The sequence below is a fragment of the Zonotrichia albicollis genome, chromosome 1 (assembly GCF_047830755.1).
Source record: "Zonotrichia albicollis isolate bZonAlb1 chromosome 1, bZonAlb1.hap1, whole genome shotgun sequence".
Lineage (NCBI taxonomy): Eukaryota > Metazoa > Chordata > Aves > Passeriformes > Passerellidae > Zonotrichia > Zonotrichia albicollis.
In genome coordinates, this window is record NC_133819.1 from 121657541 (window position 1) to 121674302 (window position 16762).

At 38.2% G+C, this 16762-nt stretch overlaps 1 protein-coding gene across 5 annotated transcripts in view; it reads right to left on the bottom strand.

Annotated features, from left to right (window-relative positions):
• The window catches only part of NCOA2 (nuclear receptor coactivator 2), a 189412-nt gene that overhangs the window by 92260 nt on the left and 80390 nt on the right, over window positions 1–16762 (bottom strand). The window lies entirely within an intron of this gene.

Sequence of the window (16762 nt, forward strand, 5' to 3'; positions counted from 1 at the left end):
CACTGTAAAATAATTGTCAAGCCCACAGAACAACTTTTGCAGCTTTGTACCTGCTCTTTTCCTATATGATCCAGAAACAGAATTACCTGCTTTTGCTTTAGGGTAGATATTAGAAGAAAAGGTTCTTCCCCCCAGGGGTGGTTGTGCACAGGCTCCTCAATGAAGAGGTCACAGCACTGAGCCTGACAGAGTTCAAGGAGTGTTTGGACAATGCTCTTGGGCACAGGGTGTGACTTAGGGATGGTGCTGTGCAGGGCCAGGAGCTGGACTTGATGATTCTTGTGGGTCCTTCCCTGTAATTCCCCTACTTCCATCCTATCCCATTACACCACTTCTTTCTCCTTAAAGACAGCATTGATCATTAACTTATGGTTTCTCCAGGAAACTGGAAAACAGTTTTAGAGACTGTGGCTGTACTCACAGGAAAATAAAATGGAAATGGTGAAGAAATAGTGGCTGTCCTGTGCATACAATTTTTGCCAATGCTGCCCCATCACCCCTTCTGTTTACCCCTCTCCCTAAGGACAGCTCTAGTCAGGGAGGCAGCCCTGCCCAAGGCTCTGGGGAAACCTGCCCCAACACTGTGATCAGCATCATGAGCTCAGGCCCAACCCTTCTGCAGCAGAGCAGCTGAAAACGAAATGGGAACGAGGCCCCTTCTGGAGCAGCGTGAATCCTATTTCCTGCTCTTCTCTTTTCCATGCTACAGAGGGAATCTGTGAGAAAGATCCTCAGTCCCGGAAGAAATAATCTGGTTCCATAAGGAGAATACATTCAGCAGAAAAACATATTCATAGTAAATTGAGGGGGTTTATTTTTCCCAGGCCTTTCTCAGTATGTCCCTCCTCAAAGCACTACTCTGCATAGGGTAAAGCAAAATGAACATTATTTGGAGTTACATACAACTTTCACCCCAATAGAACAGGAATTCCTTTGCAATCTTAATTTTATCTCATTTGTATTTTCCATATGAATTCCTTATCTAAAGAAGATACATCAAGCATACTAGTCAAATTGGAAAATTATACTAATGGGACAAAACCTGAAGATTAGGGAGAGCATTCTGATATTCAAGGAAATATATTAACAGACAATCACCAGAAGGAAAATGAACTTTCACAAGAATGTTCACATACAAAACACTTCACTTGTGAAGTAAAAACCTAAGGAAAACATAAAAAATGGGAGCAAGCATCCCAGTCAGATAGCATAGCTAAAACTATCTCACCGATATTTACAGGAATCATAAAATGTGAAATTTACATTCAAAATAATATGGTGAGTACAAACACAGTAATCACAGTGTTAATGAAAGAGTTATGTGTAAGTAAAAAGGAGGTAACAGAGAAGAGTCATTGTAGCAATAAAAGAGGAGATGAAGGCTGAAAAAGCAGTGAAAGTGTACACAGATGTTGTTAAAAAGATTGCTTAGTGAAGAACAGTATACAGATAAAACTAATGGAGAAGTGGGAACATTCCACTGCAGTGTACAGACTAATTCTAGACAAAAAGGGAAAGGAGAAATGAGTGAAGAATACTCCTGACAGAAAACACTGCTCTGAGTGGGAATAAGGGAATATGCAACAGCAAGAAGAAAAGGCTCTTAGGCTTTATCAGGCAGTGATATATGCTTCCAATGAAATGATAGAGTTGTTGCTACCTTTCAAATAGTTTCACAGGCATCCCACACTCAATTTGGGGATGAGCAGGTGACATTCAAAACTAGTTCTAGCACTGGAGACTTTTTCATGTTAGGATAAGACACAGATCTTACACAGCAGAAGAGATTCACCTAAGTTTTCTCTAAGAAATGTATCTCATTAATACTTCATTTTCTTTGCCCTGATGCAGGTGACTTCGTAATAGACATGGGGAAGATGCAGCTTCACGAAAACATTTATGTTCAAATAATTGAAACTGATAAACAGAACACTGTCCTCATTGCATGCATTTCACCATTTTTTAAAGTTTGTTTTGTTTTTCTTCTTTTTTTTCCTTAAGAAAGAATGAATCAGGCAGACAGGACATATCACAATAATCTGATGTTCTTTGCCCTTCTAACATACCCACACTTAAGACAAGGACTGGTAGGTAAAGCCATCTCAAAAGACCTTTTCAGTCTTTTTAATTCCAAAGCATAACTCCTTAGTCCATTCTCTCAACTCTTTATGCCATACCCAGAAGGATCCAATTCCACCCTCACAATCCCTTCAATTCTATCAGTCTGGAGTACCCAAAGGGGTACCCAGTTGACAGCTATAGTAACAGCTCATTTACAAAACAGCAAGACGTTTCAAACTGTGTTTGTAAGAGTTTGCAAAGCTGACTCACCAGGCTTTGTTCAAGGCATAAGGCCACTGACTTTTAGGAAAGCTGACTGGGCAGCATTAAGTCTCACTTCTTGTGAGAAAGACTGGAAGGGCACTGCACCAGCAAAGAGCACAACCACAAACTATTAGGACTGACTGCTATGATGCACTATAAGGCTATTACTGCTCAGATAAAGGAGTAAAACAATATAGTGATTTAACGTGTTACATTTCAATAAATGTAGACACAAACATACCGTTTTCAAATATTAGGTATTTTTTTCAAACTCCTCTACTGAACATTACACAAGAACATTGGTTTTTCAAGTCAAAACTGAAAACCTGTTGACTTAAATGTCAATGACATGGACATTTCATCAGTTTAGGAACTCCTAATTGAAAACTCTTAATTGAAAACTAGGATTCCTCCTTTTACCAGCTGATAAAAAATGAATAGAATACTGGAGATAAATCTCGTTTTTCTGACCTTCGCATCTCCTCTGGAAGGGCACAGAAATCGTATCACTGGAATTTGCTGCATTTGTCATTGCTCACTGTCAGTCACTGTATTAGCAGTACAGGCACCTACACTGCTAAGAACCTTTTCAATTCTGTCCATATGATGGCAATGAAAAGACACTCCCTCCCCTCTCAACCTCTTTAGATATTACTGTTGGCTTCTCTCTTCATTCCATAAAATGTCCACGCTTCTTGAAGACAGCTCATCAAGGCTCTCATAACTTTCATAAACATCCACTCAGAGCATTCCATGTGCAAGTATCTGCAACATCTAACTGGAGAATGCAGTACTGAGGTGTGTGCCATATATAGCAATTAAGTTCTGTATGGGCATGTCCACTGTTCCTTTCAAACTTGTTCTTTTTAAGACAAGTTTGATGACTATGTTTAATTGAAATTTTTGAGTAATAGCTGATGAGGATTTCTTTTTTCTTTTCTTCTTTTTTTTTTTAATCTCAATTGCTTCACTTCTTTACCTTTAATTAAGAAGGAATATAAGAGAAGAAAAAGGAGTTCTTTCAGTGCAATCTGGAAATGGTCAGCTCCTGGCTCAGTTCTTTCTCCTCCTGGAGACTAAAAAAGGTTGTTCCCCTCAGCTTAGAGCAGAGTGCTTGCCAGTGCTCTCTATGGGTTATACACAGAGAGGTGCTCTCTGGCAGAAATGGGACTCAACTCACAGAGAGAAAAGTTAAGACCATGAGATGCTTCCAACCATGCTGGGAGTACAGGAGAGGAACTCAGCAAAGGAAGTTCAGCAAGCAAAGAAAAGCAGAACCAGAATGGAAATACTAGAGCATAGACAAAAAAAATGTTGTATTAACACACAATGTTACATAAATATATTAACATCTAGTGTTACCATGCATTTTTAACAAAATGTAGCTAAGTTATGAAGAGTCTAGGATTTTTTATAAAGAAATTATTTTACGTTCTACAGAATGTGCCTTCAGTGAATATTTTTTTTTAAATCAGCTCGAACTCTTTATTTCATCTCATCTCAAAACAGAAGTACTTCTAAGGACTTTTAATACTAAAAGGTTCCCAAAATTTGCAGACTGACTGCTGGCAGGATTCAGTGGCTGAGATTTGAATTAGACAAAAGTTTTAACAAGATAAAAGTCAGACAAGAAAATGTTTACTATTAAGAGCAAAACAAAACCATACTAATTAATCCAAGGATAAGGTAAGTTTTCCTTCATGCAGTCTTATCTACAAATAAAGTATTTCCAAATGACATCATATAACTCAGTCAAGGTAGAGGATTAAAGATAAAATAATTTGGTGAAATTTCAAGGTTTCTGATAACCAGGCAGGGCAAAACAGTGTAAGACTCCAGCTGGCCATAACAGCAACAGTGTGTGAACTCGGCAGGATTTGATACATTGCCTGTGTTTCCCTTGAAACAGAGACTTGCTGCTGTGCTTAATGCAAGTGGGACCTCTTTTAGTTCAGGATACAGCATATTATTCTGCCATACCTGGTGATGAACACTCAGGTCTCTGCACCTAGATCTCCTATTTAAGAGAAGACTAACATTTCCCAGGAAGTCACAAAAATGTCATGTCTCATGAACATTCAGCAGTCTTGTAACTGCTAGTGGCTTGCAGACATTGCCTTGCATTTGAAAAGCCAGTTCCCACGAGAAGCAAGCAGGAAATTCACTGAGACTGTATCTTGCAGATCCTGAAATTCTGGGCTTTCACATCCTTCCAAGAGACCTCAATGAAGAAAGGAGATGCTACTGATTACAACTAGTGTCACCTGGGAGAAACTTGAACACAGGGACAGCTGCTTTTTACGAATTTGAGAAGAAATAATAAGCTAATTTAATGTTGCATCATCCACTCTCATCAATTCTAACAAGCACCTGGAGCAGCACTTTGTGATGCTGAGTGGTGAATGATGACAATGAACAGCAAACATTGATGACTGATCCCTTGCCTTAACCACTGAGCAAGTGGTACACAGAAAAACAGTCATGCTCCAAATTTTGGTATTATTAAACATCCAAAATATCAGTGGATGAGACAAGATATAGAAGAGAAAATGAACAAAGGTTTTCTATTAATAGATTTCAAGCAGTAATTTCCATCAGCATTAGACAGAGCCACAAAACTTAACTGAGCCCAAACACAAATACTCCTGAGAACTACAAGAACTGGAACTATTTGATGAGAAAACCAAAAGCCACAGACTGCAGCCTACCAAACAAAAAGTGAAAGGAAAAGCAGGAGGAATTGAAATTAATTTGACTTATAATAAAATAATTAAATACTCTGCTATGAAATAAGTATCAACTTCAGGACAATTGGTCTATGCTCATTTTCTACAGTGACGTAGATGTGATGAAATTGCCATTTAATTTTAGCACTGTGTCAATTCAGAAACTACAAATCCCACTTGTGAGAATAAAAGAGGAAAAAACCCCACAACCTTTGTGACAATCCAACAGCAATGACTGAATGTAGGGTATTAAAGAATTTTTAAGATAATGACAGTTATGTGTTCAACAGAAACCAGACTTGCTCACTTTTCACACAAAAGTGCAGGTTTGCTATAAGCAGCAGTAATAACAAATGACATCTTTCAAGCATGTAAGACAAGACTCATTTCATTTAAGTAAAGAAGCAATAAAATTTAGGTATGCAGGTAAATATTTACAGTAGAAACAAGACAATTCTTACAGAGACTTAGTTCTGAGCAGAAATGCTACACCACCTCAACCATCCCCAGTGTGGTTAGCACTGAATATTTAAGTCTATGATAAGAGGAAACATGTCAGAACTTGGGTCTGCTGCTAACTCTTATAAAGTTCAACACACTGAATTCCAAAACAGGAATCTGTTTACAACTTTACTTTGTACTAGGTTTTCCCTAAAATCAACTGCAAAATCAGTTCATATGTAAGACTGAAGGGAAAAGATCAGAAGCAGAATACTGCTTGATCATTTTAATCTGAAATATTTAGAACATATTAAGAGCTGTCCCCTCTTGAGGACTCCTACACACATTTACGTCATACTGTACATCAGTATGAGAAAGTCAAACACAATGTTTGAAAATAGATGGCAGACACATTACAACTGCTATTAACTGCAAACAGCAGGCCTGACAGATCTTCCCTCAATGTAAAATAAGTGATCCACACCACGTTTATACATAGTAAATTTGCCACAAAAGCAACCTCAAAATTATTACTTTAATGAAAATATCAACAATATGGGCATTGCATTTTATTTTTTCAAAGACTGCCTTTGAGCATGTTGTGTTGAAGCACAAAAGGATACAAGGTCTGTAAATGAGGAGAAAAGGCAAGCTTGGAATGGCTGTTTCATTGCTTTCCTTTTGGCAAAGAGATTCCCATTTTATCTTTCAAACACATGGCTGTCATGACTCATCTTGAAAAAGCAGTACTTGACAGTTCACAGGACTATTTCTTAAAATCATTAGCAAATAACCTTTAATATGAGACTTACGAGTAATTTGGATTTTTACAAATTGCCAGTCCCAGGTTCTTAAGAACCTATATTTTCTAAGCTCCAAGTTAATAACATAATAATATATACTGTTTAAGCCATTTGTCTTGAGTGAAGCAAATATCCTTTTGAGAAGACATCAGCCAAGTTTAAATTAACTGTCCTTCCTGCTGTGCAATTTCTTCCTCAAAACGAAAGAGAAAACAGGCAGGGCATGTAACATATCAAGACAAAAAGAGCTCAAAGAAAACATTTTGGTGGCAGTTTTAACAGCAGTATGGCAAAGACAGAGACAATTTGATATAATGTGGACATAAAGTCATATTTTGCCTTCAAAAGTCAGAAATGCAATCACAATCCAGTCAAAGTTAACTGTGAGAGAACTGATGCACTCTGTTTCCAAATTACACCTCCACCTGAGAAGCAGGATACCCCAACAGGGCCACCTTAAACTCCAAGTACATGGCCACTACCATTGTCCAAAGGCAAATCAGCTTTACTTGCTAAGCAATATTTCAAGACCATCTTTTGACTTCGTTTTGTGATGTGCATTTTTATCAACTGCTTTGCAGATGACACGCAGTGCTAATTTTGAATGACAAAGCCATGTAGTCCTGGACATGGGAAGGCTGATTTTCTCTTTATTGCATATGTGACCAGCAGGTCAAGGGAGGTGATTCTCCTCCTCTACTGTGCTCTCATAATGCCCCACCTGGAGTCCAGATCTGTGGCCTCCAACACAGAAAGGACATGGATCTGATGGAGTGAGCCCAGAGGAGGGCCACAAAGATGATCAGAGGATTGGAGTGCCTCTCCTATAAAGACACAGAGATCTGGGGTTGTTCAGCCTGGAGAAGTCCCCAGGAAGCCTTACAGAACCTTCCAGCACCTGAAGGGACTTACTGGAAACTTGAGGAGGGACCCTCTACAAGGCCAGACAATGACAGCACAAAAGGAGATGGCTTTAACCTGAAAGAGGGTAAGTTCAGATCAGATATTGGGAAGAAATTCTTTACTATGAGAGTGGCAAGATGCTGGAACAGACTGCTCAAAGAGGTTGTGGATGCCCTATCCCTGGAGGTGTCCAAGGACAGGATGGATGGAGCTTTGAGCAACCTGGTCTAGTGAAAGGCTTCCCTGTCCATGCAGGGGAGTTGGAACTGGATGGTCTGTAAAGTCACTTTCAACCAGAACTATTCCATGATTCCATGTTGCTGTGGGAGTTGTGGGGTTTGGATACTACTGCTTTGGAATAGCTACACACACACTCTGATAACCACTCATATTTTTGAAAATGCTTCTAACTTAGCAGAGCCAAAGTTCAAGGACAATCACTCTACTCCCAGAAGAGAGCCTGACAGGAGTGGATACAATGAAATTTAAGTGAACTGAGGGCATGAATTAACACTAAAGGGAGCTTTGTTCACAAACTGGTGTGATCCTCTTAATAAGCATCTGTGACACTGCATTTACTTGCTGATGTTACTGTTCAAAAAAGTTAAGGTGTTAGGGGGCTGTTGAAGGATTTTTTTCCCTTGAAAGGCTTCTGGAAAAAAAATCCCACATTTTTCACTTAAATTTTACATGGGAGGGGGTGCAATGTACAATGACAGCCATCCAGAAATGCAAGCCCTTCCAGATGAAAAGATATCTACAGTAAAATAAATGTTACAAACAATGTCAAAAACCAATAAAAAAGGCCAATCCGTGCTCCTATCAGCCAAGAGATGCAATTTCTTTAATTACCTGCTGCTCGGAGACTTTGGTTTAATGCAATTCTGAATACACTGGCTGCCAGTACTACATAAATGCACATACAGTGGGCACTGAGGGGCACATGGAAGAACACTTTTTGAGAGGAGCAACAGTGGAGAGCCCCCAGTGGAAGCAATGAATGATGTGTTGGAAATTAAGTAACAGGGCCAATTAAAAAAACTCAACTTTAGAAAACCAGGTAATATAAGAATACAGCTACTGTCTGCAGTGCAGTTCTTCTCCGCAAAAGTGTGGTTTTTAAAAAAAATCCTGTGGTTTCAATATCATTTTATGATTTGAAATATTACATAATACAAGGGGAAAAAAGCAGCAAAGGAAACATTGAGCTGAGTATCCTGTACATAACACTGACAGTAACACTGTACATAACACTGACAGTAACATTTGTATTTGCAATGGAGATTACTGAGAGGGAAAAGGAGAAGGAAGTGACAAAGTTCCCATTTAGGGTTCAAGTTCTTGGGAAGCTTCCATGACACAGTATTCCTGCAACTTCTGATACATCACACTCACTTAATATCTGTGCTGTATGTAAATCAGATTAATTACTTTTATAAATATATAGCCTGCAGTACCTCAGTGTTGTTAAGAATCAGAGTGGTGGGTAGATAAGAAAAACCAGACTAGCCAAGACATCAGATTCTACAGCTGTGAGGAGGGCTAGATGAAAATACCCAATAAATACAAAGACCATGCAAAACAATGCCTGAAGTAGAATGGAAGAGAACCAATAAGGAAGGCAACATAAAGGAAAATACTTCCAAGCAAATGGCTCCTTTTAACCAGGCACTTTACTATGGTCCAAAAGTACAGTCTTCTTTACAAAATGTATTGATATGTAGAAGTAATATTTTTTAAATTTTTTGGAAAAGCTCCTACTTGGGAATACCACTGCTTCCCTTCATCATCACAATCTGATTTCTAGTAACATCTTCCCAATCCTTCCAACTGGACATGACTTCAGCTGTAGAACTGCCCTTTATCCAAAAGTGCAGAAGAGAACCAAACTTATCCAGGTGTCTGTAATCTTCAAGAGAAGTTTTAAAACTGGTGCAAAAACTCTCTGCTTTCAGCACTGGAAAATCTGTGCCTATCCCAAAGAGTTAAAAGCTCTTTTGGACTTAGCTGGACACAAATCTGACCTAATATTTGGACTTGAATTAAAGGCCAAGCACTTGAGATTTATGCTAATGTCACAGATCTCATTTCTGGGTAATTTAAGTGTGCTCCACTGAAGACCATTCCTTATACTCTTTCAGAGGCTAAAGCTATTACAGAGAAACCAAATTATTAAAGTAGCATATAGGAAATTCTAAAGTAGCATAGCAGAAACATGCACAGCACTTCTGCAAAACCTGTGCTAGCTGCCTACTGATTTCCAAGCACAGTTGAGAATGATCACATTGAAGTGTAACGGCCTGTTCTTGCAACAAGCCCATTCTTGCTTCCTGCATGCTTTGCATCTCCTCCTATATATACATATTCAAGATAAGCTAAGCATACACACACATATAATGTGCCAAAATTAATAATATATATAATGTAAACAGTAAGCACAGAACACAACTCTTTTGATGACAAGTAGGACCTACAACAAACTCTAGGAAAGAAGTAAAGAAAAATACTAAAAGAAAAATCAGTTTCTTTTAAAGCACACTGCTGGTATGTCAATTAGAAAACAAACAGCTACAAGCACTAGCAGTAATCTCTTACTCTGTTGTAACTTTACCATGATTTTGATGCCATGAAACTCTAATTTGCTTTCTCCAAAACCCAGTATTTGCCTCACCTATGACTATTCTTTTTGGTCTCATATTCATTCTTTTTTGTTTTTTAAATGTTTATTATTTTGAAAACTACATTTGCACCTCTCAGACAAACCTTGGTATTAAGAGTTGAAACCAATTCCTTGCAGAAACCAATGTTTCAATGTTATCACACACTCATACACATAAAACTATATTAGATTTCATACAATGAACACTTTTTTAGGTGTTTTAGAGCTATGAAGGTATGACTTTTATTCTCAGGGGAAAAAGGAACAGACAAGATATCTATAACCTTATAGTCTGCATGCTGTGCATGTCATGTGGCAATAAATAATTTATATTTTGACCTTATGGGATACCTTTTACTCATGGATTTCAGAGAGCTTTTGCAAAGGTGTATATATGTTTTATTATCAGAAGTTTATAGATCTGAGGATGAAGAGAGACATAAAATTACCTATTCAAGGTCCTTTAGTAAGCCAGGTGTGTTTAAGTGGGTAGTATCAGGCATTCTACCTTTTTGGTTCAGATTGCAACTTACAGGGATACTACAAGTGTCCAGATAATTTCTTAAACTTAAATTAAACCTGCAAGAAAATATGATGGATGTTATCTCTGTAAAATTACAGAAAATCTAAACATATTCCTGGGTGAGAAAGGAGAAAAAAATTACTACCTCTAGGTATGTGGTAGCAGGATAGTACAGGAATTCTCCAGAATAATCTTATGCAAGCATTCTGGAAAGGGCATTGGATTCACAGGCAGAGCTGTCAGGATCTGCTAAAGAGGGATGAAAACAAAGCTGTCTTCCTCCACAACGAGATTTTTCTTGGAGACTATATCAGTTATCAGAATGAGCCTGAAGAAAGTAGAAGCAGTTCTACAATAAAAATTGTATAGAGACGTGAACAGTAGCAAATAATATATTTTAGAAAGACTGATTCTATTTCCAGCAACTTTCCCAGAAGACTCACTACCAGCACTTAAGGTATGTAAACCAGAACTAAACACATTAACTATTCCAGTAAATATTCTTTTTTATTTTCATTTGCTAAAAAAAAAAGGCGTTTCCCCGATGTCAATAATTAACTCCTGAAAAATATCTTAAATAAAAAATAAATATGCAAAAAAAGATTTGCATAGAAAACAACTCCAAACTCATATATAAATATGAGAACATTTGTGAGAATGTAGCACTGGAAAGACAGTTTGTTCGTTAACACCACAGCAATAATGCTCTGGATTAAATACTTAACTCCTGCAATTCTCTGAACTGCCTTACCTAACATTAAGTACAGGGCTCCATTCATGGCCTTAACTGTAAAGATTATGTGCAAGTGCTTGCATGGAATAAGCTTGGAATGTTTTTACTTTTCAGGATGGAGTCCTTATGTTGTCCCAGACTGCTGAGAACTTAGAAGCACATAACATGCATAAATTATCAGTTCAGCTGCCCTCAGAAGTGCAGCAGTAGCAGGACCCAAGGTCCTTACATGTTAGCCAAGAAAGATAACAAAGAAATAAGCCTTGGGTTGTTTCTTTGTATTGCTTGTGTTTGTTTCTTTTTCCCCAAAGAAAGAAGGTACTATAATCTGCCACAGAGGGAGCTTACTCTGTTCTAATAACAGAGATGTTTAAACAAACCAAAGATTTATATTTTACAGGAGGAAAAAATTATCACCACTGTTATCACTACTGGCTTATAACAACTGGTAGCAAAACACTATTTCATAAAAGGTTAGCATTTCAAAGCTAGATTTAACTAACACCACCAATGAAATGTTTCCTTTACAAAAAATTAGGTTTCAAAAAGAAAAAAGAAATCACAAAAACACACATTCCTTATTATGTATGTACCAAAATGAGGTAAACCCAAAACCTAGTGACTGGCAAATCAAACTACCATCATAGGGAGAAAAAATCTATCCTGACTTGTCTACGCAATCAGAATGAAATGGAGTTTAAGGATATCCAACATACACTAAGAAAAGACAGATTTGCCAGAATTTTCCTGGGATTAATTAAAGTGGAATCATTTGAAATCCTTCTCTTCTTTCCAAGCCTCTCCAAGCTGAATTTACTCCATTTAGGTAACAAATGCAAAGTAGGCAGGAAGGCATGTGCTATTTTCAAACCAGAAAAGCAATCTGGTTTAGAGAAGAGAATTTTTTAAGCTTTCAAAACACAAAACCATTCAGAAGACCAAACAAAATACATTCCTCAATTCCTTTGTGCAAATGGAGTCCTTCAGACAGAGAACAAAATGTGCCCCTCATGAATAATTTCCTGCACAAGATTTACACGAAACCCTCAAAAGTCTTGATGTTCATGCCCAATTGCAAAAATATTTGATGCAGCAGAGAGATAAGCAATGCTTCTTGTTGGAGCTGAGTCTGTGATTCCCCTACCCTACAACTGGCGTGTAAACAGGACTGGGATAAACACAAGCCTCCGTGCAAAAGGTGAGGGACCATCAGCACACACTGCACGTGTTCCATCACTATTTGCCCCGTACCTTCTCCGTATTTAAGCTCCTTACCTTTTTTTCACCACTACTTTCACCACCTGTGCTTAAGCAGAAATTATTATAAGCTTATTAGCTGTAAGTGGTCACGTCCACAAACATGGGGAAGGGTTGGTGCTTGGTGCCAATCAGCTTTCACTAATCTGCACCCTACCAGTGATCCCACTGCTCCTCGGGATTGACTGTCAGGAGGTCAAAACTGTTCCTGTGCCAGCAGGGGCACAAATATCATGTTCCTGGCTCCCTCTCTTCTGCTGAAGGCATGTATCAACCTAGCTCCCATGTCTTATGGAAAATGAACGTGTCCAGTTACTCCTTTGATTTTTATTTGTTATGTCACAGACATTGTGCAAAGCCAGAAATTTTCACAGCTTAGGCGAGGAGAAGAGAAAATCTTGGAAGATCTGCGGAGTTCCTCATGCATTTACAAATGAAGTGCATCAAATTCAACACTTTCTTGTAACAAATATTTCACCTTGACTTTGATACTTTTTTGGGGGGGGGGGAATAGATCAGAATCTGAACTTTGTCTACATTTCCACTAGCAACTTAAATGCATCAAGAAAAAATGTTCTTTTTGCTAGGTCTGTATGGGCAAATTACTGCTTTTATCCTCCAATTACACAGCCAGCACTTAGCTTGGTGAGCAGCACAAAAAATAGTGGTGTTATACTACATACTATAACTATATTCTATTACTTTGTTTGTAATGATTATACAATGGTTTATTGACAACTTTAAAACTTCTCAATATCCAAAATACTCTTGTGACAATAGTTCACTGGCAGAAACCTAAATATTACTGGTAAGGTGGTGATGATGCTCTCCTGACATGCTAATTTCAAGTCCATATTAAACCAGGTAAGTACCAAGACAGGTGAGCAATACCTCAATACAGGACAACAAGGAAAGGTGCCAGTAGGTTTGGAAAGTTGTCTTCTGGAGGCAGAAAAAAGCCCACCATTTTATTTGAAACTGTATGCAAGGTGTGGTCTAAGAAACAGCTTTTGTCACTTACTCTTTCAGAGCGCATAAAAAGAAAAACTAAATTAGGTATTTAGATAACACTAAAAGGAAACTGAGCTTACCCTTATTGCACACAGGCGTTTCACCTATTTACCAAAGGGTAGATAAGAACTTTTTGTGCCACTCATAATGGAAACCTTCGTACTCAGCTTTGAGCAATCCTAGAAGAGTCATTTTAACTATTTTATTTCCAGCAATGATTAGGAAATATGAGCATCTCTCTTATACTGTGGCAAGCAATAATGATCAGAATTAAAAGAAGAATATGCAGCCATTATGAAGCACAGGTCACTGTTACAGGTTTAATATACCCCCCCCCCCCCCAGTTTGGTTGATGTGTTAAAAGGTTTTATATTTTAAAGCAGCACACAGGGTATTCATCAGGTAACTATAATTGTTCAGGATATTTCAGGAACTGGAATACAAGACTAGTTATTTACATAATAGCTGTGAAAAGTGCACATCCTTCAATTAAATTTCTATTTTAATCAGTGAAACTGTGGGAATAATCCCATAATATTTCAATAATACCATTTCAGTAATAACGCTTCAATACTTTTTTAGACTTCAAAAAGAACAAGAATATAACTAGACAAAACTAGAGTCTGGATATTCTGGCTCGGAAAATCCTTTTCTTTCCCAAATATGAAACCCACCTCTTTAATACATTTCCCTTTCTACTTCATGTATTAAGATTCATCCTTTTCTTCAGAATTGTTTTTGGATTTGCATTTCTCAAGTACAACAAATTCAGAATACCTCTATGAAGCTGGTGCTTATTAGGCAGAAAGCTGACTATAACTGCCTCTGATTTCAGGTGGTATAGCTGTCATGCAAAGAAGCTTTAATTCATTAAAGTCATGAATACAACAGACAACCACCTCACACTGAAAAATTATGCCACTACCTTTAGATTAAGATTACTCAATGAGGTTTTAATGAGGTCTGTGAGGTAACCCTGCCAACCCACTATCTCTGGCAGAAGCCACCTCAACGCCCCGGCCCAGCCTCCACAGGGCAGCACTTGGGGCTGTGAGCCCACTCTGAAGAGCTGGGACATAACAGGTCCAGGAAAATTTTGAGTGCAACTCAAACCCGGTGATCTGAAAGCTGCCCATCTGTAAAAAAGGGGAATGCACCAGTGGGATTTTTAACTGACCCAAACTTTGCTTTGGTGGTGGGTTTTTTTGTGTGTGAGGGGGGTTATAAAACCGTAGAAGGAATTAATCTATGACAGTGTGCACTATTTGACATTTGAGGAGAGTAGTTTCCATTTCACTGCATTTCAACAACCAGAAAAGTTTCGAAATCTTGTGTGACCAGATCAAACTCATGTAGTAGCAGTCACTGAGCCGTTTAAGTGCCTTAAAGCTTGCAGCAGCAGCTCTTTGCTGCAGGTACAGGCATGGCTAAAATGAACACAATTCATCTCCAAAAAGAAATGGAATTACACCCAGCAGTCTATGTACAGTGCAAGCTTCAGCATGATTTAAAAGGAAAAAAAAAAAAACCCAAATCCAACCAACCACACTTTATCAGTATTTAAAAATTCTCCCTTCCTCCAAAGAGTATTTTCCAGTATCTTATTTAGCTTACTACCATATGTTTGCAATTTCTACTCTCCGTGGAAGTCATTCTGAAAAACCAAAGGAAAATTTTTTGTGAACCACAAATATAATAAAATAACCCCCTCCATGAAATGGTCTAAAAAGCTTGGATTGCTTCTGCTCCACCTCCCCACATCTGGCACTCGCATCAGATTACAGGCCAGAAGGCAAGGCAGAGAGACGGAAAGGGAGATAGTGGCTGGATCCCAGCTAGGAGGAAGCGTGCCTTCTATAACTCACTCTTTTCCCAAATGCCGATACGTCAAAGCCTGATAGGAGAAACAATTGTGGGAGAAGTTTGCACACGTACATACACAAGATACACAAACATCCGACAGGCAGCGAATTACACAAAATATGCTCACATAGCTTCAGAACTATCAGTTTGTGCCAAAAGTGCAACTGGGCTTCTGATTTTGTAACTGACAAAATTTACAGGAAATGGGCAATCATTGGTTTCTTATTCACAACACTCTCACTTCTTCTAATTTTTCATGTGTTTCATAGGCACAACAAAACCAAAAGACACTGAATGATCTAAATGCCACACTCTTGTCAAATAAGCAATTTACTGATTGGTGGTTTTGAAATTTAAATTTTGCAAACTTTAAACTGGTAAAATTCAACCAGGAAGATGCTTGAATCTACACAAGAACGCAAGGAACTGATTGGAAGTGCTTTTTCCCAGAGCTCTCTCTGGAATCACATTCTCCTCATCCCTTCAAGCTTGCATCAGCAGCACAACAGCATAAAAACTTTCCCTGAGTCTTTCAAGCTTAGGAAGAAATCTACTGCAGTCCAAATTATCGAAATTATTCAGACCATTCAAATGATTTGTTTCTTCCAAATGGACTCGGCACGCTGGTCAGGAACTCATTGAGTCAAACGAGAGCAACAAAAGTGGGATTCTTCTTGCTAAGCTAATTGATGGCCCTACAAAAACAAAACGCAACTGCATATTCAAAACTTTCAAAGACGCCCTGTATTAGAGCTGCAGAGCGCCTTCCCCTCGGTGCCTGCTGTAATATGATCATAATTGCTGTGAAAAGGCGAGAGCCCGACTATACGTTAAATCCTGCCATCTGTAGGTGCTTTACACAGCTCCATTTGCTGCTGCCGGGTCAAAAGTTTACCCTGTTTTCGCTTGTTCATAACCAATCACACAAGCCTCTGCTATGCGTAATCTTTGACCTACTCTCAAAGCAATTTTTGTATTATATAGTCATATGATTACACTGAAAAACCCACACATTTTATTAAGAATACAGTTCTTGTTGGTTAGCTTTACAATTATTATTATTTCCATATTCAGTAAGCGTACTGTACCGACCTTGTTCTTCCCAGTTAACTCCCTTGGAGCACAATCATAGAGCCATGAATTCTCCAGCATTTCTGGCTAGTTGCAATCCAGAACCACATGCAAAACAGAGCTGGAAAGCATTTACAGTACCTGTCATTTTAGAAGTAAGGGGAAAGAACTGCTCAATCTGTACTCACAGGGAGAGAAGACTTTATGTAAACATTTAAATTAATGTTCATAGTAAAAACGAAAAATGTTTCTGAAAATTAGGACTGCCATAAGAATATCCCTATATATTTACCTTAATAACTAAATATGCAAAAATATACTTCATGGAAACATTTATGCTACTGATATTACTATTATTAATATCAAGGGAACAAGCAGTTTCATGAATAACAGAATTAATTAAGCCTCATCTCCCACAGATTTACACCTCCTGGTTGGTTGACTTCA